Below are 26,029 nucleotides of genomic sequence, written 5' to 3' on the forward strand. Positions count from 1 at the left end.
TGCCCGAGGAGACAGCGACTTTTGCTCGTGCTCCTCCCTCCTCTCTTGGTCTGCCCCTGGCCCACCACCCCTCACGCCCCAGAAACCTTTTCCAGTCTCGAGATATCTGCCTACTACTCTATTTCTTCCCCTCATCACTACCTCTCAGCCCCTCTGTGAAACCCCTAAGGTCCTGAAACAGAGGATTTTAGAACACATAGGTAAAAAAGAACTGCTAGTTATTTCTGCCTCCCTCCCTTCCACGAATCTCCCTGAGACAATGAACACAGAGATAGCTACTTGTTGGACTAGGAGGAAAAGAAAAGAGAAACTACAGAGAAATAAGAAAAGCATAAGCAGATGCTGCTGGCTCACTACTCACCCATACTTGGGCCAGGACTCAGACCAGGCAGCTATGCTTATATGGGAGAACAGAACGGTCTCCAGCAGCCACTTGCTGGCCAGAGTCCAGCAGCGGGAATAGACTTTATTCCCTCTGAGAGGTAGTTTTCCTCCTCTTCCCTGATCTCCCCCCTGGCCCTGTCCATCTTCAGGCCCCAGCCTATATTGCTATTTTCTCCACTAGGCCTTCCTAGCATCGCATTATAATTAGGGATCATTCAGAGGCTTTGTCTGCCAGGAGTCATGGGAATGCCAACTGGGGCAGTCGCCGTGGAAAACAGCATGGAGGTTCCTCAAAACATGAAAAATAGAAGTACCACATGATGCAGAAGTTTCCCTTCTGGTGATTTATCAGAAGAAAATGAAAACATGAACTTGAAAAGATATATATCCCTCTGTGTTCATTTACATGTACATCATTTAGAACAGCCAAGACATGGGAGCAACCTAAGTGTCCGTCAACAGGTGAGCAGATGAGGAAAATGCAGTGTGTACGCATATATGTTCACACATGTATTAGAATATCATTCAACCACAAAAGAAAAAGGGAATTCTTCCATGTGACAACATGGATAGACCCTGAGGGCATTAATGCTAAGTGAAATCAGTCTGACAAAGATCTCACTTATATGTAGACTCTAAAAAAAGAAAACAAAACAAAACAAAAAAATACAAAAAACTGAACTCACAGATAGAGACAACAGATTGATGATGGCCAAGGGAGGGGGTAAGTGTAGACGAAATGGGTGAAAGCAGTTTGATCAAATGTACAAATTTCCAGTGCTAAATCCTAGGGGTGTAACGAAGAGCATAGTGACTGTAGTTAACTAATAATGTGTTGCATATCTGAAAGTTGCTAAGAAAGTAGATCTTAAAATTCTTATCACAAGAAAAGAAAAAAAATGGGTGTACACCTGAAATTAATAGAATATTATATGTCAATTTTATCTTAATAAAAAATAATTAAAAATAAAAGAATGCCAAGTCAGCTCTCGGAGGACATCTGGCTAGTTCACCAACTTGCAGCCCTGTGGTACAGCTTTATCACACTATGCTGCTACCAGAGGTTGGTCACTCCTTCCTATTCTTTTTTTTTCTTTTTTCTTTTTTCTTTTTTTTTAAGATTTACTGATTCATTTATTTGAGAGAGAACGGGGGGAAAGGAGGAGGGAGAGAGAGAATCTCCTGCAGACTCCCCGCTAAGTACGGAACCTGACATGGGGCTCAATCCCATGACCCTTGAGATCATGACTTGAGCCGAAATCAAGAGTCAGACACTTACTCAACGGAGCCACCCAGGCGCTCCCACTCCTTCCCATTCTTAACCCACTTCCTGATGTGCAGGCCTGTCTGGCTAGTTTACAGTTCTCTTTATCTACCCTAGAGTATTTACACAGAGGAAATGCATGCCTATAATTTATAGAAGGATATGTATTATATAAAATTAACAGTGGTGGCTGATAGCCAAGTCAGGAAATATATGTCCACATTTTTCAGCCACATCTAGACTATTCTGTGGAGATGACGGTTAGTGATCAGCCTGGTTGAGGGGGGAGGAGTGCCCTTCCAGCCTGGATTCTGCAGGCTGTTGTCTGAGTCAGAAACTCTTTGCAGAGGACCCCGACTTGGAGTTCTTAAGACATTTTCATGGACTAGTTTGTGTGAAATGAGCAAAAGCTCAAGAAAAGGCCAAGCCTGGAGAACGGACATAAGGAAGGGGAAGAGGAGCACTGATGCAGTTGGGGTAGGGAAGGCCTTCTAGCAAGCAACCCCAACCCCAGGGATCCAAGGCACCTGGGATTCAGATAGGACAGACACAGGACACTTAAGGAAGGTGGACAGGTGGCAGAACCACATTTGCTCTTTTCCAAACTCCAAGAACAAAGACGTCCTCCTTGCCTTCAGGAAGCTCTACCAGAACAAGGAACACAGACAACAAGCGCTAATTCCAACAGACTGGGAAGGCTGGACACAAAGGTGGAAGAGTGACAGACCATGATTGGGAGATGCAGGGTGGGATTACAGGATGGTTTTCAGAGAAGGCATCACGTGCCATGGGCTTTGGAGGATGAAAATGATTTCACCAAGCAGAGGGCATTTCTTTATGGCTAGGGGCAGAGGGTAACAATGTGCCAAGGACCACTTTCAGAACATCGTCTTTTCATCTCCCCCATACTGGACAGAAGAAAGACTGGAAAGTGGTGGATTGTGCAGGAGTGTCCTTAACAGGATTCTTAATTCTCCACTCTTCCCTAATAAAATAAAACCCGAGACCAGCTCTGGAAAAGTGTGTGCAAACCCAATTTCCACATGTCTTTGATGTTCTGATGGAGATTGTACCTGCCAGTTTCCCTTAGAAAATGAAGGCATGGACATCTCATTAGGAAGACAAAATTGCATTGACTTAGTCAATTTCCGTTTCCCTTCAACTTACCAAATTTATACTAATGGTTATTGGGTGACCCAATTGCTTTGCTCCCTGATCAATTACCCATGTCACGTTGTTCATGATAAGGGCTGGAAAGTCCATTCCAGAAACACAATTTGAGGACCTTCTATTTGTCAGGCATCGTCAGAAAGCAGGAGGGTCCAAGATGAAAAGTGTACTCATCAAAGAACCAAAGTTGCAAGGAAGAGTCACGCACAGACCACCTTCCATGATGGAAATGTGCTGCATGAATAATAAAAACATGAATGTACAAGAGTTGCCCTACTACATGTATAGTGAGCAGAGCCCAGAATTCCTAAATGGGACACACAATAGGCATCATAGGGAAGTGGTGCGTGCCCCTCCACTCCCCCTCCAGGGAAACTCCTCAGAACTCTGCCCTCTGCACAAGTTGGACTGTGACCACAAAAATTGTTTTTGGGTCTCCACTGTAAAATGCTTTCAGTTCTACTCTACATTTGAAAGGTTTCATTAAAAAAAAAAATGTGAGAGTGAAGAATGTTCTTCTAAACCAGTGCCTCTCTGGTTTTCATATGCATAAACAGAACGCTGAAAGAACACTGATTCTGATTCAGGGGTAAGGATGGGGCAGCATTTCCACCCAGCTTCCAGGTGACCCTGCTGCTGATGATCCAGGAACTACAGTTTGAGCAGCAAGGCTTCATGAAGCCTAAAACATAACATCACGGAGGTGTGGGCGTGTTCCAACAGGTCAGCTCAACTCAGTATATTACTGAGAAGGGGTGGCCTGAAGTGGTGAGAAAGGGTGACGCGCCCTTTCCAGGGGGCCTGGAGAGCAGGGGGATCTGGGACATGAAATACACGCTCTTTGCTCAAGGAAAGAAGGAGAGATAGAGGCAAACCAAGAAACAGACTCTCACCTACAGAGAACAAACCAGAGCAGAGGTGGGCAGGGAATGGCTGTAACAAGTGATGGGGATGAAAGAGGGCACTCGTCACGTTGAGCACCAGGTGACGTACGGAAGTGTGGAGTCACTATACTGTACACCTGAAACTGATATTGTACTGTATGTTAACTGGAATTTAAATTAAAACTTTTTAAAAATACACACTACCTGTAAAAAAGGAAAGCGATTCCACCCAGGATCTCAATGCTGGCTGCTCATCAGAATCACTGGGTTATGTTTAAAACCATGATACCTGGACCTGCCCTCAGAGATTATAATTGAACAGACCTGCAGTACCTACACATTGATTTTTTTTTTCAGTTTTCCAGAGAACTCGAGTGTGCATCACCTAATGTGATCATCAGTCTCCTCTGTGGGGTGGTATCACCCATAGGTTTGGAGCTGGTGAGCTGGGAAGTAGATAGCTCTCATGATGAATATTCCCTCAATTCTGCCTGTGAAGACTACAGTACAGGAGGAGCCTGAGATACTGCATTTTCCTAGTAGGGAGACTGGCCTGTGCCACGCCACCCTCAGTCACATCATTGAATTATGGGGCAGTGATTCCTTCCACCCTTAGCTTCAGCAAAGAACTTGGAAACCATGAAGCACTAGATAGCAGGCAGCCCAAGCTAAGACTCAGAGTGGTTCTGTGACCTCTCCACCATCAAGTCACCAGGGATAGAACACACCAGGAATGGGGAGAAAGTACTGTGTCTCCTAAACCAGGGCTCTCTCCCTCCAGCCTAGAGGGGACCCCATTTTGGCCCTCACATGGAGACCCTGGCAGGCACTCTCCAGAGGAGAAACTGTCCTTCCATGCCCTAACTCACTGGAGCACAGAGAGAAGAGAAGACAAGACAAGGAGTCTGTATGATTTGCTCATCTAGATCACACCTGCCTAGGAGCACTCATGAACTTGTCTTATCTGTCCCTCCCAGCCAAGGTCTTGAATGGTGGGTCTGGACATGCCCCAGATATACCTAGCTGAAACCTCAGGAGACTCTGTAGTGTAAAGGTCAAGAGCACAAGGAGCTGGGGTTTCCATCTCTCAGCAGAGAAACCTACTCTGCCCACCCAAGACTGAGAACCCACCCAGTCAGGGCTCTCCTCCAACTCCTGCCCCTAGTTGCACAGCATTTGGCCGATCAAGGACCCCTCCGGTCCAAATCCATGTTCTGTTGCAGACAGCAGACTCCATTAGAAGATCAAGATGAATTATTGATTATTTGCAGCTCTGAAACCCACCAGGCTGAAAATCAGCCATCTCCCTTTGAATAAACTCACAGAGTTCAGTTTCAACATTTCAGGAACTCTGGTCTGCGCTTTTGACCTGCCATATTACCACCTGTGTACTAATGGGGTTTTGCAAACAGAACAAACTTCTAGCCAATAGGCACTGGCCCTCAGTGGGCACATGGCCCAAACCCACAGCTAAAATCAGGGAAGCAACAATATCCAGGGCAAGAAAGTCCCCCTTATTGCCAACCCAAGCATAACTTTTAGCAAATAAGGCCACAGCAACATCTTATATAAAACCCAAATCATAAAGAAAGAAGCCTGTCTCCAGTGAGGTATCAGAACTTCACAGGGTAATAAAAGCAAGTCTAGTGGGATGGCACCTTCCCTCCACACCCCCAAGGAGAGTGGGAATTGAAGGGGTGGGTGAGTGAATGAGAGAACGAGTGATATCTATTAATCACTGCTCTAGCCCCAGCACCGAGAGGGCCCTTTTCATATATGTTACCTCAGGAAATCCTCAGGCAAAGTAGGTGTGCTAATCCCCCAGATAAGGTACAGGGAGGCTAAACAGCCTGCCAAGGTCACAAAGTGGCAGGGATGAAAAGCCCAGGGCAGTTGAGAAGTGTGGGACGCGCTAAGGGCTCCCCATGGGAGTGGGGGGCACATCAGAAGCCTGCAAAGGTTGAGAGTTCGAGGGGAGCCACATGAGCACAGGTCAGGGCCAGGGGTCATCTGGGGGAGCACGGTGGAGTGTCAAGAAGGGAAAGAGGGGTCGTGGGGGATTGTAGTGCGTCCAGTGGTGGCAGGCGTATGGGGAATGGGGTGGGGTAGGGAGCGTAGGGTGGGGGCTGGGAGTGCATCAGGATGTGTGGAACCGTGTCACAGCAGACGGAAGGCACACGTCGTCCACGTTTTCCCACTAAGGGCCGCCCCACTGCAGTACAGACTCCCGCCGGCTGGTACTTGTAGTGTGAGGAGTATCCAAGGACAGATCAGCTAGACACTGACGCCATCTAGTGTTAGAAGCATTTTAATGGCCACTTTCCCAAAACTTGCAAAACTGAAAGTCATGAACTTTCAGAGGCAGTCTGAAACCCTGGAGCTCAAAGGAGATTTGCCCTAAGGCAGGCCAGACGTGGGCCAAGAACTGGGTCTTCTAGGGCCCACCCAGAGCCACCTGGTTGTTGGCTGTGGGGGGAGGGGGGACACTGCAACACAGAACACAGCCACCTTCACCAGCAAGGTGCGTGCAGTTGGACTGCTGGACTCCCTCCCTTGGTCACCTGCCATGCTTACCCTCTCCCTCACTAAAAATTTATCCACGCGTTGCTTGAAAATGTTTAAAAGAATTCCTTGAAAAGTTTTTTTTTTTTTAAGATTTTATTTATTTGGCAGAGATCACAAGTATGCAGAGAGGCAGGCAGAGAGAGAGGGGGGAAGCAAGCAGTCTCCACCAAGCAGATAGCCCAATGAGGGGCTCGATCCCAGGACCCTGAGATCATGACCTGAGCTGAAGGGAGAGGCTTTAACCCACTGAGCCACCCAGGTGCCCCCAAAAGTTATCTTTTAAATAGAATTTGAAAGAAAATAAAACTGCCTACAGCCTCACAACTGACAACCCCCAACTGTAATTGACCAACTAATGCTTCAGCAATAAGACTGCTCCTGTGGACTCAGAAAAGCAGAATGTATGCAAATCGTGCGCAGTTCCTGGAAGTCCTAATCCCACCCCCTTTATCTCTTATTCTGGAGAGAGGATGGAGAAACAAGTGTGTAAGGTTGCTACTATTATACAGATATCTGCACTTGTGCCCACTTACAAAGCAAGTAAATAACCCATAAGCTCTGGTCCTTTAGCACTAAGGACGGGTTGCTCGTGGCCCAGCTCATGGCTGAATGTGTGGCCTACAGGTGCCTAGATCCGTGCCCTGTGGCTCTGTCCTATAACAAAGAGTTTCAAATAACAGGCTCTGGGGACTTGTGTTAGAAGCAGTGGTCTGACATTTACTTTCTTAGGAAAGTAAACTGTGATTCCCACTTGGTTGGCATTCCACTCCTTCTATGGGAAGAGACAGCTTGAACTCAGGGAAAGAAGCAAGGCTTTGCCACTATGAGCCACTGTTGGGGCTGGAGACTGGGGCACTCTCTCCCCAGGCTTGCCTCCTGGGCTAACCCTCTTGTCTTCCTGGATCTCACTCACCAGGGCTCCTGTTCGCCCATAGCATCTTGTAATAACATTCAGTCAAAACAGAGCCCTCCATTTAGGCCATTGTGTGGCTTTCAGTTTACCTTGGGATGGAAAGTGAAGTCATCCACAAGGTCCTGCCTGGTCTGGCCCTTTCCCACCTCCCAGCTCTTCGCACACACCACACCCCAGTTGCTCTCTGCTCTCCAGCTTCACCCATCTTCTGCCTTCTCTCAGGCCCTAGTTCTTGCCTCTCCATGGTCACTGCACATTCCTCACCCCTGCCTGGAAGGTTCTTGAGGAAGCCCTCTCTGACCTCCTTGACTGGCCAGGTCTCCGTGTCAGAGGTTTTTTGGCTACCTTTGCGGTACATGTTCTAATTTGACCCATGTCTCTCTCACCACCAAGACAGTAAGCTCCGTGTTGGATTTTGTTCATCTTATACCCCACAGGGGCTATGGCATTCCATAATATTAATGGTGAAAACAACGACCATTAGCCACCTACTTGAGCTGGGCATTGTGGAAATGCTCTCACCTCTTCATCTCAGAACAACTCCATGAGGCATATTAGCCTCACCACACAGATGAAGATAGTGAGGCTTAGGAGGGTAAACAAGTTACCTCACAGTTGTTAAGTAAAGGAGCTGGGATTTGAACCCAGGGACTTTTGATTGTAAAGCCCATACTCAACCACTACTCTATATATCAGACAATTATAGCTCTCTCTCTCTCTCTCTCTCTCTCTCTCTCACACACACACACACACACACACACACACACACAGTCATACACCATGCTTCTGCCATCTCTTCGCCATCTTTGTTCCATCCCCACCCATTCTGCATAACTCATGGCTGACCCAGAGCACGGATTCAATAAATGCCGCTTGTTGAAACCTGGCCTGGCAATCTGAAGCCAACGTTCCTTCTGCAAAGGCACAGTCAAGTGCAGGATTGCCATTTAAGGGACACATTCAGTCAGCATCGGTCAGATCCCCCATCCCAGGCATTTCCTCATGATCAGGTATTAGATGAAGACTGAATGACCCAAAATATTATTTGCCAAATAATGTACTGGTGAACAATATTCCTTAGGATGTCAATAAGCACAAAAAATGGGTTCTATCAGCCAAGTGGGGAAGGCGTGCATTGAACAGAGTTCCACAGGCTCCCTGGTGGTAAAATTTCATAGTCTTTCATGAGCTAATGTGTACTGACAGTCCCCAAAAGCAGTTGGGGTAGACACTTTATCTTCAAACAACTCTGGTGCCCAGAACCTTCTTTTCAGGGAGCCTACACTGGCTAGAGTTCCAGGGAAATGCTTTGAGCGTCCACTAACCCATGGTACAATTCTCCTCTTCACTTTGTCGGTGAAGCTGTGGAGGCTCTGACATCTTCAGTGCCGCACTGGTGTCTTGTACTTGGCAGTGGCCAATCTAATACTCAAGATTCAGTAATGCTTAGCTACAGGGACTCTATCACTTGTCAGCTTTAAAGTCTGGTATATTTCAGCCAGAAATTCACATGGCAACTGCTTCTCTTGCCTCTCTTCTTGGCAGTGGCTCTCAACTTTCTTGATTTACATATGATCCCCATTAGGTGCAAAAGCCCCATGGCTTCCTCTCCCAGGTACCTTGGCCATCAACACTTCACTGGAAGGTAATGAGAATAGGGAGTCTGCTTAAATGAAGCATGGGGGAGGAAATACTAAGATAATATCTATTTTTTTAAGAAAATAATAGAACAGATCTGCCAAATGACTACGGTAGAAAGAAAGAAGCCTCTCTCCTGGTTGACTGAGGGTCTCAAAGGCTCCTCTGACCTTGGGCCCATTGAGGGAAGAATTCAAGGCAAGACTCTGACAGCACCATCCATTCATTCAACACACATTTCATTAGGGGATGAGTATTTTTACATTGCTAACATTGTTCACAGCCCACCATTTCTCTCTTTCAATAGATAATTTTAAGAACTCATGTGCAAGGAGCTGTTGAGTTGATTGTTTTCCATACCTGATTTTGGAGAGCTTTGAAAGAATTCAATACAATTTGGAGAATAAAGAGAACTTCCAGCCAAGAAATAAGACTATTTCTAAGGAGGGCCTGTGAATTGTTTGGAGCTCAGGATGTACCTTCTGGAGGAAATCTCAGGCTGCTGCTGCTGCTGATAATAATAAATAATAATAATGATAGATATTGGAAATAGTCATTGAGTGTTTATTATGTTTCTGGCTTTTTACAAAGCACTTAGTACTCATTTTCTCACTCCAGCCCTGCACAATACTGCTGTGAGTTTTACAATGGTCATCTCTGTTTTCCAGGGGGAAGAAACTGAGGCTTGAGGAGATGCAGTAACTTATTTTGGGTCCATATTTGGTAAGTGGCGGAATAGGGACTACAGCCCAGCCCCAGCACAGAGCCATGTCAGCAAAAGGCTGTGCAACTGCAAGGCTGTGCTAACATATGGCAGAAATCTGCACAATCATAATTGCAGCATCTGTTACAAGGAAATAATAGCATTTAGTAAAGGCCTCTTTTTTATAGTGAACATTAAGGATTTAAGAAAAGAAGCCGTGGTTCAAGAAATTGGTTTTCTACCAAAGATTTCTTAGTACATCGATTGCATTTCCCAATTCCTGATCCCTACCACCCTTGGCAGCTTTCATTCCGATGCTTCATGGTCTATCTCAGGAAACTCGAGTACAAGCCAGATACAAGCCGACTGGCCAAAGGAGTGCAGGGTAGCTCTGCTCTCCACACTCACAACCAGGTTCCTGCAGCCATAATGGGAGGAAAGGACATCACCTCTATCTGCACAGCCTGAGCAAACCAGGAGACAAATCAACCAATTAATGGATTCAAACTAACTGAGAACCAAATGGTCAATCCAAATTATTCAAAGAACACTGCAACAGAAAAATAAACAGGAAACATGAAAGGCAATCCACAAAAAAGTAAACACAAATGGCCATAATCTAGGAATTACTGAGATACCAATAACAATGAAGTACACTGGGCCATTACATTTACAATGTTTGGATTGGTTTTGTTTTGTTTTGTTTTAAACATGGCAGTATTTCTGAGGATCCATGGGGAAAGGCGCTCCCATTTTCTGCCAGTGAATGGTGCTACAACTACTCTGTGCAGCAACTGGAAATGTGCACCAAACACCCTTAGAAAGTGCATATCCTTTGCTTAGCAACTCCACTTCAAGGATTCTATCCTGAGGAAATAAACAGGGATGTACCATAAGATCAGCTACAAGCAATGTGTCCTGTATGACCCCATTTTTTGTAAAACAAAACAAAACAAAACAAAAATGTATATAAGTGTATATATTAAAGAATTTATATACATAGACACACACATCTTTAAGACTATGTCTAGGAGAATATAAACCAAATTATAAATTATGGTTATCACTAGATTTCAAAATAAGGACTGGTTTTATATGCCCTATTTTTGTATTCAATGAATATGTATTAATACTATAATATTTTAGGTGGTATTATATATATATATTTTTAGATTATACGTGTGTGTATAGATATAGATATAGATATAATATAGATATAGATATATAATTCAAGCCAATGAACCCACTCTGCATTTTTTGCAGGGCCAGGGGGTGGGGATGATTTATCTGGACCAGTGGTCTCCAGAATAGGTCATGTGCATGCTGGGGCGTACAGAAGATGTTACACTGAGATGTGGGGAGAAAATATGAGAGCTTCTATTTATATTTTATTTTTCATCAAAAAATAAGAAAGAGGTTAAGTGTTAGGAACACTTAATGACCTAGCTGACACTGGCCCCTTACTGGGTCCACAGGTGAGCTTGGAGTGAGTGACATGTGACCTGAGGGAGTCCCAAAGGAGGCGGGACTCCCGGGGCCTAGGCCTCACCTACTTCCTCCCTTGCCTTCAGTGCCTCATGCTGGGCCTCAGTTGACACATGCCCAGGGACTGATTCACGACTCTGGTATTCAGATTCAATGAAACCGGCCTTCAGGAAATAGGCAAGTAGCTTTAAAAGAGTCCTGCCAAGAAATGGCAGTTGCAGACGATAATGACGATATTGCAAGCACAGCAAACGGCAAAAGAAAGCTCGCTGTGACACTTGTGCTCCCCGTGAGAGCAAGTCCTGGACCACGTTATTAGATAAAAGTAATGACAATCTAATCAGATCTGACAAGAAGTCAGCCAGAAGGAGCCAGAGCATCCTGGGAGGTGGAGGTGATGTTTTAACGATGACAAGGATAAGGGAGACAGAAACCGAGTCCCAGCTTGGGGGACTGTGGATATTGTGTGAAAAAGCGAAGTGCACAACAGGGAGCAATCATCATCAACTGCGGCAAAACAGGAGGGAGATACTATCTGTACTGGCAGGTCCGTGTGTTGAAAAACGACCCTGGAAGGATAAACCAGACACAAACAGTGGCTGTTACTTGCTTCGAAGAGCAAGACCTGAGGAGACTGGCAGGGAGGGGAGGAGGCATTTCAGGCTTTTATTTAACAAGTTATGAGGTTTACACCATATGAATGTGTTACCTCCTCAAAAAGGTAAAATATTTTAATTCTCTTTTTCCTTAGGCCCTTCCCGAACATTTCTGAATATTCTACAAAAAGCCTTCTACTCTTAGACTCTGCCCTCCTAGCTTATGAGAGCTGGTTTAAAAGCTGTGAGCTGGTTAGATTTGCCTCGTTCCTAACACTCGCTGATTTACCTCCAAAAATCTATTCCTCGGAACATTTCTGAATGCGGCAAAGGAAAGAAAGGGAGGGAGAAGGGGAGGAAGGGAGAGGAGAGATGGTCTGAATGGGTGCCACCTGCCTTCAATCCAGGGAGACACCAACCTGTTCCCCCAGAACCTATTCCATCTCCTCCCCATTCCCCCCACCATCTGTAACAAATTTTGCCTCTGTTTGATAGAAATTGTGCCACTGCCTTCTGAATGGCACACAGGTCGCTGGGTTAGAAACACTACTCTTGCACAACAGAGCCCATCCCAACCCTCCTGGGAATATCCAATTGACTGAATAGGCAAGCCACAACCATCCACTCAGACAACGGTTTTAACACTGTCCTAGGAAGTGGCTTAAAAAGAAAATATATTGAGACTAAAAGTCTTACAAAATCCCCAGGCAACTTCTGGTTTCGGGTCCAGCACATGAAAGCCTTGTCATCACTTGCCAAAGCAGGGCTACAAAGTAGCCCCTCACCTCTGAAGGATTTCCAAGGGTCTTCAGGAAATTCTGAAGAGCTCAATAAGTCCAGAACCCACAGAACTCGGGTCAGGTGTTCTAAATGTTACAAATTAAAACTCAAAAAGAGATCCTCAATACCACCATCCTCTTTGTCCTTCTAAGGGAATATTGTGATTTTCCCTTTTTTTAAATGTACACCTCAATCTCTTTTCCATGTCTATTTTGCCATTTTCATTGTGGCTGACAGTGTTCTTTAAAAGGTATAAATACCTTAAATATTCCAAGGTATATTTAAAAGTCTTTACAAAAATGGCTTTTACAAGGACCCACCTTTCCTATGGAGTCCAAAGCAGATCCTGGAAGGAAGAAAATCCCCCAGGTTGACCTGTTAAGAACTGAGTGTACCTGACATCACTAGTCATCAAGGAAATCAAATAAAACCCACAATTAGATACCATGTCATACCCACTAGGATGGTCATAAACAAATATATGGACAGTAACATGTTGGTGAGGATGTGGAGAAACTGGAAACCCTGTACATTGCAGGTGGGAATGAAAAATGGTGCAGCCACTGTGGAAAACAGTTTGACATCTCCTCAAAGAGCTACACATAAAATTACCATGTGTGCAATTCTACTCCTAGGTAGATATCCAAAAGAACGGAAAACAGATATTCAAGGAAAAACTTGTACTTAGAAGTTCACTCATCACTATTCATAATCACCAAAAGGTAGAAATTACCCAAACATTTGTCGACAGATGGATGGATAATCAAAGTGTTGTATGGCCATGTGGTGGAATATTATTCGGCCATGAAAAGGTATGAAGTGCTCAGACGTGCGGCAACATAGATGAACTCTGAAAGCAGTAAGTGAAAGAAACAAGACACAAAAAGACTCATATTTTATGATTCCATGTATATGAAATACAATAGGTGAATCCAAAAAGATCAGTGGGCTGATCTTTGAGGTTTCTCTTTCTCTTTGAGGTGGTGAAGAAGTTTTCTCTTTGAGGTGGTGAAGAAGTTTTGAAACTATCTAGTGGTGATGGTTGCACAACTCTGGAAATATACTAAACGCCATGGAATTGTAGGCTTTAACATGGTTAATTTTATATTACATGATTATTTTGATTAAAAAATTCTAAGGGGTGTTGGTCCCCATCCTATGGCTTATGATCTCCTCATTTCCTCTCCATGTAGATCACGGGTAAATGACAAATCAAGCCACAAAAGCATATGCCTGTGCTCTTATTTCCATGCCAGTTATCACTTGTGCCCAGGAGCAAGACTGGCCAGTTACTCTGCCCTACCTAAACTTTACCCCCTTCCTATTCTAGTACTTCACAGACACTGCTGATGATTCTGCTAGGTAATACTAATTTCACTGAGCACCTCCTATTTCCAGAGTCACTAAGCTAAGTACTTAGCATGTATTAGCTCATGTAATTCTCCCAACAAGGCCATTAAGTGGGATCATCATTGTCCCCATTGTACACTTGATGGAACAGGGGAGGACTTTCCCCAGGCACCTGGGCAGTGGCAAAACTGGGCCAGGAAGGCAGATGGCAATGTTTCCAAAGTCATGATATAAATCTATTCTCTGAGATGTGAATACTGTTCCCCAAAAAATAAAGTGGGAATTTCTATTAATATAATAAAGGCTCTGAAAATAATCTTTCAGGAAAGAAATTTTGAATGTGTTTTTCCCAATGTTTTCCAAAAATAGTGACTACAGAGCTCATTCTCTCTCTCTTACCCCTCCTGCTCCTCCTCCCTCTCTTCATCTCTCTCATTCAGAGAACTTCTCTTAACATCCTAGGGGACATTCATGTTTCTGGGACCAGAGAGTGGAAAATGCTGCATCGAAAGGGTGAATGGTCAAAGCAGAGAGGCCTCTCCAGCTAAATAATGTCAAAGAAAACCCGTCATGACATTGACTATAACAGTAAGGCAGGCTTTATTGGAGACCACTGAGCTGGGTTTAGGGACCACAGCAATGGCTTCTGAAGAACAGGAGAGAGATTGGGTCCAAATCCAAGCCTGATAAGAAAAAGTGAGAACATGTGGCCAAGGAGCCAGTTGGGGGTAAGTTGGGTAGAAATTTACTAAGAGGAGACATCAGGGGTTGGGGAGGTCCTGGCTAAAGGTGGACCTAGCAGGATTTTTGCTGAAGGCAGGCCAAGGTGATAAGACATCACCCAGAGGACAGTGGAGGAAAAGGAACCAGATCAGATATCGAGGGTGGAGACTCTGGCTAACCCCACTTAGCAGGATTCTTGCAAAAACTGGATGAAGCAGGACGGACCCAGAAGCCCAAAAGTCAAGTCCTCATTGGGAAGAGGGCTCAGAGGAGCCTGGCTGAAGTTTGATCAAGGAGAGACTCTGTCAACAAGCCAGCTGCTGAACTCCTATGCCAGACTCTGAAAAAAAATAACAGGGCGAAATGCAGAAAGACAGACTAGGAGGCTAGAGAGCAGCAGGATGAACCAAGGAAGATGTTATAATCAGGGCTTCCCACAGGGATTCTCAGCCCTGAAATACATGGAAATCCCCCTGTAGAATATAAAAACAAGCAAAGAAACCACCTCTGCCCGCCCTCCAAGGATCTGAGTCTGGATAGAGCTCAGGCATCTGTGCACATGTCAGTCTCCCCAGGTGAGTCTAGAGTGCAGGTGGGGTGGCTGCTTACTGTGCCAGGCTGGGTCTCCCTCCCAATGAGGGTCACAGACCTTCCCCCAGGAAGATACCCTTGTAGGCTGCAGCTTTCTTGAAGAAAAGCTGTCTTTGGCAGCTCTGACCTCAAGAAGCTAAGACCCTGACAAGGGCCAGGATAAGGAAGGAAGAAGGAAGCAGCATTTCTCCCATCTTCACTGGAGCCAGGGCCATTAAGCAGAAATGGCTTCCTGTCCCCCGGAATTTCCATGCTCACCATCAAAAGCCAGAAACAGATGAGTGATTACAGTTCCTTATAATCAAGCCATTTCTTAAGGCCTCCCTTTCATTGATTTCCTAAATAAATGGATTTTGGGGGAGATGGATTTATTGCCAATCAATCCTGTCAGCCCTCCATATCATAAATGTGTATTTACTTTTACAAAGTACTTCCTGTATTCTGGTTTGGGGATGTGGCTTGAGATATGTGCATCCTGGAGACGTTAAGAAATTCCATTTTATTTTGTTGTTTGCCTCCAGGCTTTCTGGGTGCCCATTTCCCTGGTATCTTTGCTTTACATTAATGGTTTTCAAAGGGATCCCCAGGACCATCACCACCAGCAGCAGCAGGGAACACGTGAGAAATGCAGTTTCCTGGGCTTCATCCTGGTCTTCTGAATCAGAAACCCTGGAGCGTGGAGCAGCAATCTGTATTTTGACAAGGCCTTCCAGCCATTCAGAGGTATAGTAAGACTGCTTTCAATTATTGTGTTTACTACCCCAAAAGCCCACACTTTGCAAGAAACAGTCTGTGTCTTTAAGCTCATCCCTTAGATTTCTAGGCTTCAGTTTAATCAGACATGCAGGGGATCTATTGAGCACCCACAAGGGCTGGACTCGGAAAACTTACATGAGGCTTGACTTCTTTTTTTTTTTTTTTTTTAAAGATTTTATTTATTTATTTGACAGACAGAGATCACAAGCAGGCAGAGAGGCAGGCAGAGAGAGAGAGAGGAGGAAGCAGGCTCCCTGCCAAGCAGAGAGCCCGATGCGGGGCTCGATCCCAGGACCCTGGGATCATGACCTGAGCCGAAGGCAGAGGCTTTAACCCACTGAGCCACCCAGGCGCCCTTGACTTCATTTTAAGATGGAAAATCGAGGCCTAGAGAGTCAAACCACAGTGAAGGTCTCAGCTGGTGAGGATCAGAGCTGGGTCTCAAACTCATCTACCTGTAGCCAAAGCAGCAACACCCCGGGAGCCCCTCCCAGCCTCCAGCTCCAGAGTATCCTAGCTCCCAAGGCGGGCCTGTCTACAGGAAGATGGCCAACCACAGATCCCCCAGTTCTTTAAAACAACTGATCCCGGCTGAATGGAGGGGAAGTAGGGTGCTCGCAACAGCTGAATCTGTTCAGAGGAAAGATATTACAACAACCCACCCCTGTTCTCTGTTAAATAGCAAGCACCCTTTCCCTGGAAAAGACACTTCCATGCACTTAATTTATGCTTCCTGAGCACCCAATGCTCTGCAGAGTCTAGGAATAAGTATAGAGAACGAGGCAAAGGTCTCTGACCAATGGTGACAAGGGCTTGCCCCCGGTGAGCCCTTGGCCCAGCCATGGTACAAAACAAGTTCATATCATCATCATGCTAGCCTGTTAATTAGGGAACTGAGACTTTGAGTGAGATCAGGTCTTTGTGGTGCACAAGAATGGTGAACCCTGAGGGGCCTGAAGGGCAGGGGCGAAGGTGCATTCATAGCTTGCAAAGAAAGAACGGGGTTCCAAGTAGCAAGTACAGGTACCGAGGCCTTTGCCCCACTCTGACCCATGGATTTCCTGGCGGTGGGACTGTGAAAACAGAACAGTTTCTGAAGGCTTCGGAAGGGAGAAAGGTGCTCAAATAGTTCTGGTTTGCAGAAGAGGACTTGCCCTATCCCACTCCCCTCCTGGCCCCAGAGCCTTGAACTACAAATATGCTAACAGAAGTCACCTACCCTCAGGTTGCATCACAGGCACCTGTCCTTCCTTCTGGGAAGAAGGCCCTTTCTCTCCAGCAGGCCTACACACCGGCAACCTGAGCCCTACCTCTCCCACCACCCCATCCTCTGGGGTTCACATCCCAGGCTGCCTTGGCCTCCCAGAGCAGAGGAAGCCCCAAAAGATCACAGAGCCATCTCTGGGGGGAGAGGCGGTGGGCAGTGAGAGCTGAGGGGCACACGCTTTCGGAGGACCAGCACACAACCCATCTTTAACAGATTTTGTTCCACTTTTGGGGTGACAGTTATGGAGTACTCCTGAAGATGTCATGTTTAATGGAAGCAAATTCAGTCTTTGCTGCTTCATTCCACGAGACACATAATACAATTTTAGGGGTGTGGAAGCATATGCATTACGATCAGAACCACAAACCAGCCCAGAGCTTGAATGGATGCCAGGAGACCAGCCCCCATCCAGGAGGGCAGGGAGATCATAGAGAGAAGCTCTTAGGTTCAGTCTTGGGCTTTCATTATGGGATAGATTCCTCGGAGTCCACTGTGTGACTGGCACCACCGGACCCCCTCCTTCACTTGCTCCTTAATGCATTCTAATCAGAACTGGAAAGCAAAGACCAGGAGCCTGTTCGAGGACATCTATGGAAGGGAAGGTTTGGTGGATCTGGTGGCTTGTCCTGGTGGTCTACCAGCTCAAACCTCATGGTGGAGAAGAGGCTGCCGGACCACTACCACAGTAGTCGAAGGGATCTAGGGGATGGCATGTGGTGAGGATTCCTGGGTCCAGCCAAAGTTGTAGATCTGGCCCTGGGCAGAGTGACACAAGTGTCCTTTTACTTCACCAAAGTTCACTCAGCTGTATATTTATGTTTTATGCAGTGGAATCTTTACCATATTTCATAATTTTTTTGAAACATAGCTTTAAAAAAAAAAAAAGCCATCCTGAGCATTTCCACTTTAATCACAATATTGCTGCCAAGGCCTCCTGAAAATGATGCCATGCATGAGTCAGGAAATGTCTGTGAAAGGGAAATGTCACTCTTTAGGCACCATAAGACAGAGGAATTTGATTTCATTCTGTGGGAAGTGGCCGACGGGAGATATACCCCTTCTAGAGTACAGGAGCCCATGTCTCCAGGTTCAGAGGGATGTGGAGCGGCAGACAGCCTGGAGGAGGGGCCTCAGGGCACCCGCTTGGGAGGCCAGGCTGTTGAGTGTTGGCACTGGGCTGAGAGATGCAGGGCGGCCATGCTGGCAGCTGCTGAAAGAAGGAGCCGCCAGGGGCCCCCCACAGGAGCCCGCCTCCCTGATCTCTGCTACCATCGCTGCAGATTATGTGAGGTAAAATGTGTTTTTATAAAGCCTCTCCCAACTTTTCATTAGCTTGCTTTTTTCTTAACGAGAAAACTAATCAGGAGGAACCACAAGAAAGCCCCAGCTGGATTTGAGCTCTTTCCAGTGTGGCCAAATGTGGCTGAACTCAGACCAAATAAAGATGTTTACTGACAGCCTAATAAACAAATGGGCCCCTTTGGATGTAACCTTGATGAATGGAGCATCCAGGTGTTTTCAATAATGGCAATAAGCACTACAACTCAAAGTATTTCTGATTCAAGTATAATGCATTATTAGGCCATTAGAGGCTGAGCACGGAGGACCATTTGGACACAGCCCTATCAATAATGCTGCTTCCCAGCCTGCATTTAGGCCCAGGGAATTAGTCATCCTGATATTCTATTTAATAAAAACCTCAAGAAGAAGCATCAAAAATCACATTACATTTTAACAGGGTTACAGCAGCCCAGGAGAACCACAAGTTTAATTTTCATAAGAGCATTCATTCCTCAATTATGTCAGACATGAAAATGTAAATGGCAAATTTAATGCTAACAATATCCCTCAAAGCACATTGGCAGGTAAAGGCACAATTATGTTGAGTAGATGCTGGCTGCATATCAAGCAGCCCCCAAAGTGAGACTTGGGGTGCAGAGAGGAGGAGGGATTCAGGCTACTTAGCTGGAAGAGTTCCAGCCCCTTGGGTGGGGGAGGGGAGGGAACACTTACGAGTCTTAGGGACATGGGCTCCCTTGCACCCACTCATGGCATTTCTACTGGGTGCCAAAAGCCCAGTTCATTCAATGGCAGCAGTCAAAAGATGCCAATGAAGGCATTCCAGGGCCTAAAAGTGAAAAGAACTCCCAGGGGATGACCAGGAATTGCATGGAGTATTTGAGATGGGCATCTCTATTTTCAACAAAAGCCCATGTAAGAGATTCCACTTCCTTCAGAAGACTACACCACTTCTCTGGCCAAGAGAGTGATATATAGAAAGGATTATTATTTCTACTTTTAATGGAAGCCACTGACATCAGCCGTCAAAGAATTTCACTGCCTTTTTCTAGAAAGAAAATTGCCTCTACAAGATGTCCATGATACACTGATAAATTTTTAAAAAGGAATAATCTATAGCAAGAAAAAACCAGATATGAATTGTGGAGGTATATGCATAGGAAATCATCTGGAAGATTATACACCAAATTAAAGGTATCTAATGAGCATGCATTACTTTTGTAAGCAAAAATAATAATATCAAAGATTTTTTTAAGACAGACTCCATTAGAGAAGGTCCATTCATGGATAGAGCCCTCTCTCCAGTGAAAAGCAGTTATATAATTTCTTCTGAGTTTCTCTGTGTCTGTAATTAAATCAGAATCATAAACCATAGGAGCAGAAAAAAGGCTCAGATGCAATCTGGTCTTATCCTTCCCCTCACTTGGAGAAAGCTGAGACTCAGAGAGTTTCATTCAGTACATAAGGATTTGCCAAGAGTTCAAAACGAGCCAGGCAGGACTCAAGGCTCTGGGATTCTCTCTAGGGCTTCTATCTGCTTGGAGCAGATACACCACCGATAACTGGATCCCATGGAACCTGATACATGACAGTAAATTTTACCATTCCTTCCCTTTGGGGAATTTTCTTGGAAGTTTGCCTTTCTAAAGACCTACTCAAATGTTTTTATTTCAAGTAATGTAATGAGTCACTGTTAGAAATATTCTTTGTTTTTTTCACATGAGAAAGATTTTATAAAGATATTTTTAAAAAATTTTTCAGACTGTATTATTTTGTGTGTGAAAGGCCCAACAAGGAAAATGTAAGAAGGCACAAACTTTAACTGGATGCCAACAAACTTTGAACGGCCCAGGTAAGAAGAAATAAGGGTCCACGCTAGGTCTGTAACTGAAAAGTATGATGCAATGGAACAAATGAAAGAGATACTTAGGAGGTAAAACCTTCAGAATGTATCAACTGAGTGGATGTGGGGATGAGATGGGGAAGAATCAAGCATAAAAGTGGGAAGATACAGCTTTAGAAGCTAGGGAATGGTGATGTCTCCAATACCTAGGAAAAACAAGAGAGTCGTTTGGTTAGGGTGGGGTAGGGAATTAATTTATCTTTAGGCAGATTGAGTTTGAGAAACCTTTGCTATATTTGAGGAAAAATTCTGATGGACAGAGTCTGGAGTTCCAGAGAAAATTCTACTTGGAGACACAGATTTGTAATATGACTCCATCATAGGACAGTGGTGAACACTGTGATAATGAATGAGTTTTTTGGCCTAGGCAGAAAGTGAATGAGAAGCAAAAGTAGTTACCATTGTCTAGTAAGGAACAAAAATGTTAAAGCCTTAGGCAAAATAAGAAGAACTGATACAGGTGACAGGGAAGGAACAGAGAAGTAGTAAAACACCAGGACAGTGATAAATTACAAATACAACAGAGCAATTTCTGGGGAAAAGCCGATGAGTCATGCTTCTCTAGCCAGGGGAGGTCTCCTGGACAATACGTGGCATGAGATATGGGAGAGGTGTCAAATTTCATAAAAGGTAATGGAGCCCCATGTCCAAAGGCCATGCAGATCACAAGAAGCCAGCAACTATAGATGGGGAGAGTTCTTAGCATTATGGAGGAGGCATGGCTCTTTGGGTTTCCTTACTTGGAATTTTTCAAGACTCACCAAATCATAGAAAATTCGCCATATCATGGGAAATTTTATTGATTCCTGATTTCTGGCTGAACCCCAGGGAAGCTGAGGCAAAGCATGCAAAGCCCCAGCTCTCAGACATTTTGAACAAGGCTTATTTTTTTTTTAATTTTTCCAAAAGAAAACACTCTTCTCCCACGACAACACATCATGACCGACTCCCAATTCTCAGCTCTCCCCAACACTTAACAACCCACACCCTATGATAGGGGTAGAGGGAACCTTATCAGGAGAAATGGGAGACATCCGCCTGCTACAGAGACCTTTAGCTGCCTTGGCCACAACCGCCTTCTCTCTGCCAGCAGTGAGTATCTGCCACATGCTAAGTATCTTGATTCTTGGGTCCTTTCTCTATGCCCAGCAGCAAAAGAACAGAGGAGATTAAAATCACCCAGATCCTACCTGTCAGTCGGGAAGAATATTCTAAGATAAAGAATCATACGTTGTCTCCATGTGGTGGACCAGAAGACAACACAGGCAGGGCTGGCCAAGAATCTGACTCATGCCAGTAAACCAGTGGGGACGTTTTAACTAGACGTTTGACTCTGGGATCTTGTCACGTAAGCACCTCCCCTTTCCTCCTGGAGCCTTCATGACCATATATGACTGCTAAAGAGCAGATATGACTGCAGTGAGAGAAGAGAGGGGTTAAGAATGAGGAAATGACACAGTATAATAGCCAAGTTCAAGGATGGCAAACCCCTGGTATTGGGCTCGTTCCCTCTAGCTTCATGTTTCCACATGAGGGCCATGACTGACTCTCTTGGCCACTCCTTGCCCCTGTGGAAGAGGAGTGAACTACCAGACTGTCAAACTGGAAGCAAACACTTGTCTGAGGATGCACCTGTGTCCCCAAAAGCCTGTAGAAATCCCCACCAACAGAAAGCATTACTGCTTTTGTGGGTTCCCAACAGAAACATGTGGAGAAACAGATTGCACTGGTGGAACTTTTGGCGAAACAGCTGGAAGGGCTCCACTTTGCACAAAATAAATCTGCAACATAATGTAAGTCATGACATGCACCAAGAATGAGCTTCTACTGGCAAATATACCAGTGCGGCTGGGACACTGGTTTTGCCCAGAAGAGACTGACAGAAATGACAAATGAACACACATTAACTGAATGAGAATTGGAACACCCAAGGAGAGAACGAGAATATGTATTCAGGCCTTCCTGTGTGCTGAGCCCTGCATTTTATATACGTTATAACCATCTCATCTGTATGCTAATTCCCTTGGACAGTTAGGGAAACAGCATCAGAGAGACTGGGCAACTTGCCTGAGATCACACATAAAAAGAGGCAAAGGTAGCACTTGGAGACCTCAGGCCTGTCTAATTCCAAATCCCCTGGTCTGTCCACTCATGTGTATGGCCAAGTGGCAAGCAATGTGTTTTCCTCATTTTCTCTTTGCTTATAGTTTCAGTCCTATGCCAGAGCAGAAAGCCCATTGTCTAGACATGGCAGAGCAGAAGTTTGAGTTTGAACTTGGGCTTCAGAAAAGTCCTAGGATCTGGTAAGGGACTTAGCTGCTGCTGCAAGGGAGGTGGCAGGACCACAAACTTTGAGGAATACAGGCCCAAGTTTAATCCTAGCTCTGCCATTTCTTAACTAAGTGATATTACACGAGATCCTTTAACCTCCGAGCCTCAGTTTCCTCATCTGGAGAATGAGGTTGATGATAGATGCCTCAGAGAATTGTCATTAAGTGCTTAAAGTATACTTAAAGTTAAAAGGAGGGCACCTGAGTGGCTCAGTCAGTTAAGCGTCTGCCTTCAGCTCATGTCATGATCCCAGGTCCTAGGACCGAGCCCCACATCAGGCTCCCTGCTTAGCAGGAAGTCTACGTCTCTCTCTGTCCCTTCCCTGCTCATGTTCTCTTTCTCCCTTTCTGTCTCACTTTCTCTCATGCGCACATGAGTGCAAAAATAACTACATAAAAAATCTTTTAAAAAAAAGTAATAATGTTGGGGCACCTGAGTGGTTCAGTGGGTTAAAGCCTCTGCCTTCGGCTCAGGTCATGATCCCAGGGACCTGGGATCAAACCCAGCATCAGGCTCTCTGCTCAGTAGGGAGCCTGCTTCCCTTCCTCTCGCTCTGCCTGCCTCTATGCCTACTTGTGATCTCTGTCAAATAAATAAATAAGATCTTTAAAAAAAAAAAGTTAAAAGTATACTTACATGCTATCATACACCTGCATGCTCCAGTGTACCTGCGCACTGTAGTATACCTATAAGCTATCGCACACCGCACACTCTAGCACAACTCTATGCTATACAGTATATAGCATATAGCGTATAGTATATAGTGTATAATGTATAGTACATAGTGTATAGTGTATAATGTATAGTATACAGTGTATAGTATATAGCATATAGTATATAGTGCATAGTGTATAGTATAAGGTGTATAGTATATAGTGCATAGTGTATAGTATATAGTGTATGGTGTATAGTATTGTCTGCCCTTAATAATGTTAGTTCCCTTTCTCAAAGTGAGCAAATGATAGGAATTGATCACAACGACAGAGACGGCATCGTGAAAGCAGTAGGTAAAAGACGACACCAAATAAAACTATTTGGAAGAACTAAAGGCAGGCTTTTTTCCATGGAGGCTCACATCCTGGTGAGAATCAGATCCTCAACTACTCAGGAAAAATGTACAGAGTCCAAATCTCATTGGAAGTACCAAGCATCATAGACCACCTTCTGGGACGATCTCCAGTGATCCCTGTCTCCCAGTGTTCACACCCTTGTGTAATTCTCTCCGGAGTGTAGACTAAACCTGATACTTGCTTACAACAAATAGAATACAGTAAAAGTAATACAATGTCACTTCTGAGTAATTTGCCACACAGCACTAGATAACTAAAGCACCAAGTAGTCTACCCATGCACAATCTTTCATTTGAGTAAACATAGTCCAGAAGCCACAAATAATTAAAATCAATCCCAAGCTTAGGACACCTGGCTGGATCAGTTGGGAGAGCATGGGATTTTTGATCTCCAGGTCATGAGTTAGAGGCCCATGTTGGGTGTGGAGATCACTTTCAATAATAATAATAATAAAATAATAATAATAATTAAGCAAATCCTCATTAAAAAGAAATCACTCCCAAGCTTCACTGCCACTTTGTGAAGAAAGTCTAAGCAAATACCGCCTTCTAGCCGCTGCCACAGCGCAAGGCCTCCGCCACTGCTTCACACCAGTTATGTCTCCCAGCCAGTGGCTGCGCCACAGCTTCTCTCTCCTCACACCTCATTCTCAACTGCCTGCCGGAACTCACCATCAAATATGGGCCCTCGAGGCCCTTCTCTGGACTTCTACTGTCCCCCTCTTCAATATCTATCCCTTCTCCTCTTTGGTAAGTATATCTAGACCACATCAGACCAAAATCACTAGTGATTCTCCTTCAGTCTCGCCTGTTCTGGCCCTAAAGCGGTTAGAGAACAGAGCAAGTGACAACAGCGTTTGCCTTAGAGAGCAGGGTGCTGTGAACCCACACTCAGGGTGAGGATTTGACCCTGTCACCCCTGTGATGGGCTTGGGCTGTTCCATGAACAAGCACAGACCCCCCAGTTTGTGGGCTTCGGCTTAAAAAAGAGTAGCAGGTCCTCAGAGCACAGGCCAGAGGATAAATTGGGGGTGTGTCAGCCACCACTTCTAGACAAATGCAGCCTTCTGGAATGAAATTTTCCTTTCAGAAAATTTTACAGTTTCTCTTTCCGTGTGTGATTCTATTTGGAAAGGGGAGATTACAGATATTTTTGAGCTAGAGATGTCTTACATCCTCATGAATTAGGTTGGGTTTTATCCCACAAGCCACATTATTAGAAATAAAAATGTCTTCAAAATAAGAAAAAAATAATAATTGTCATAAAAAAAAGAATATCTCAGGCAGGAAGAATGCCAAGTTCCACCAATCCTGAATTTCTCAAGGCCCTGCTAGCTAGCCGGTGTCTGGTTGAAAATTTGCTACAGCCTCGTTTGGGGCATTCAGATAATTCTGAGTATACCCTGATAGGCTGGGCAGAGTCATTATCTCCCCTAAGTAGATCCAGTTCCAAGGGCAGGAAATTAAATAGCTTATTTTAGCCAAGAAGACTGCGGTAAATTAGCTAACTCTATTACCTTCATTGCAGTGCTTATCTTGCCCTAAAGGACAGCCTCGGGGCAGCACAAGAAACTCTTAACCACTGAGAGCAGGCGTGGCTTGCGCTGCCTGAAGGCTGAGCCTCACAGTGTCTGCAGAGAGAGAATATCATTTGATGCCCCAAATGCCACCACTTTGGGTTCAAACAGGAACGTCTCAGGTTATTTTCAACAAGACAGTGAGCTCTGTGAAGACTAGGATGGTATCCTTTATTTCTGAATATATTGTAAGGTGCTCTCTGATTTTAGCTAAACCAGAATTTTTTATTCTCTAAAATGGGGATAATGCATGCACACGTTCAGAGCTGCAGAGAAAATGATCATTTGTGCACACTGATTTTTGAACAGTTTCTGACATATATTAGCTGCTCTATGTTAATAAACGGGGAAGAGAGTATCACAAGAAGGATAATAGAAATAAAATCAACCATAAAAACATATCTTTATTATTATGTGTGCTATTTGTCTGGCACCATTTTCTTTTTTTTTTTTTCAAGATTTTATTTATTTATTTGACAGACAGAGATCACAAGTAGGCAGAGAGGCAGGCAGAGAGAGGGGGAAGCAGGCTCCCTGCTGAGCAGAGAGCCTGATGCGAGGCTCTATCCCAGGACCCTGGGATCATGACCTGAGCTGAAGGCAGAGGCTTTAACCCACTAAGCCACCCAGGCGCCCCGGCACCATTTTCAACAGAGAGCATCAAAATCTATAACAGAAAAAGACAGTATTTTTACTATCTGCAAACTTAATATACTGCATAACTGATTTGTATATTTATCTATTAACAATTTATTACCATGACCATTCTATGGGTGAGAAA

This window comes from Neovison vison, chromosome 4 (assembly GCF_020171115.1).
Source record: "Neovison vison isolate M4711 chromosome 4, ASM_NN_V1, whole genome shotgun sequence".
Taxonomy (NCBI): Eukaryota; Metazoa; Chordata; class Mammalia; order Carnivora; family Mustelidae; genus Neogale; species Neogale vison.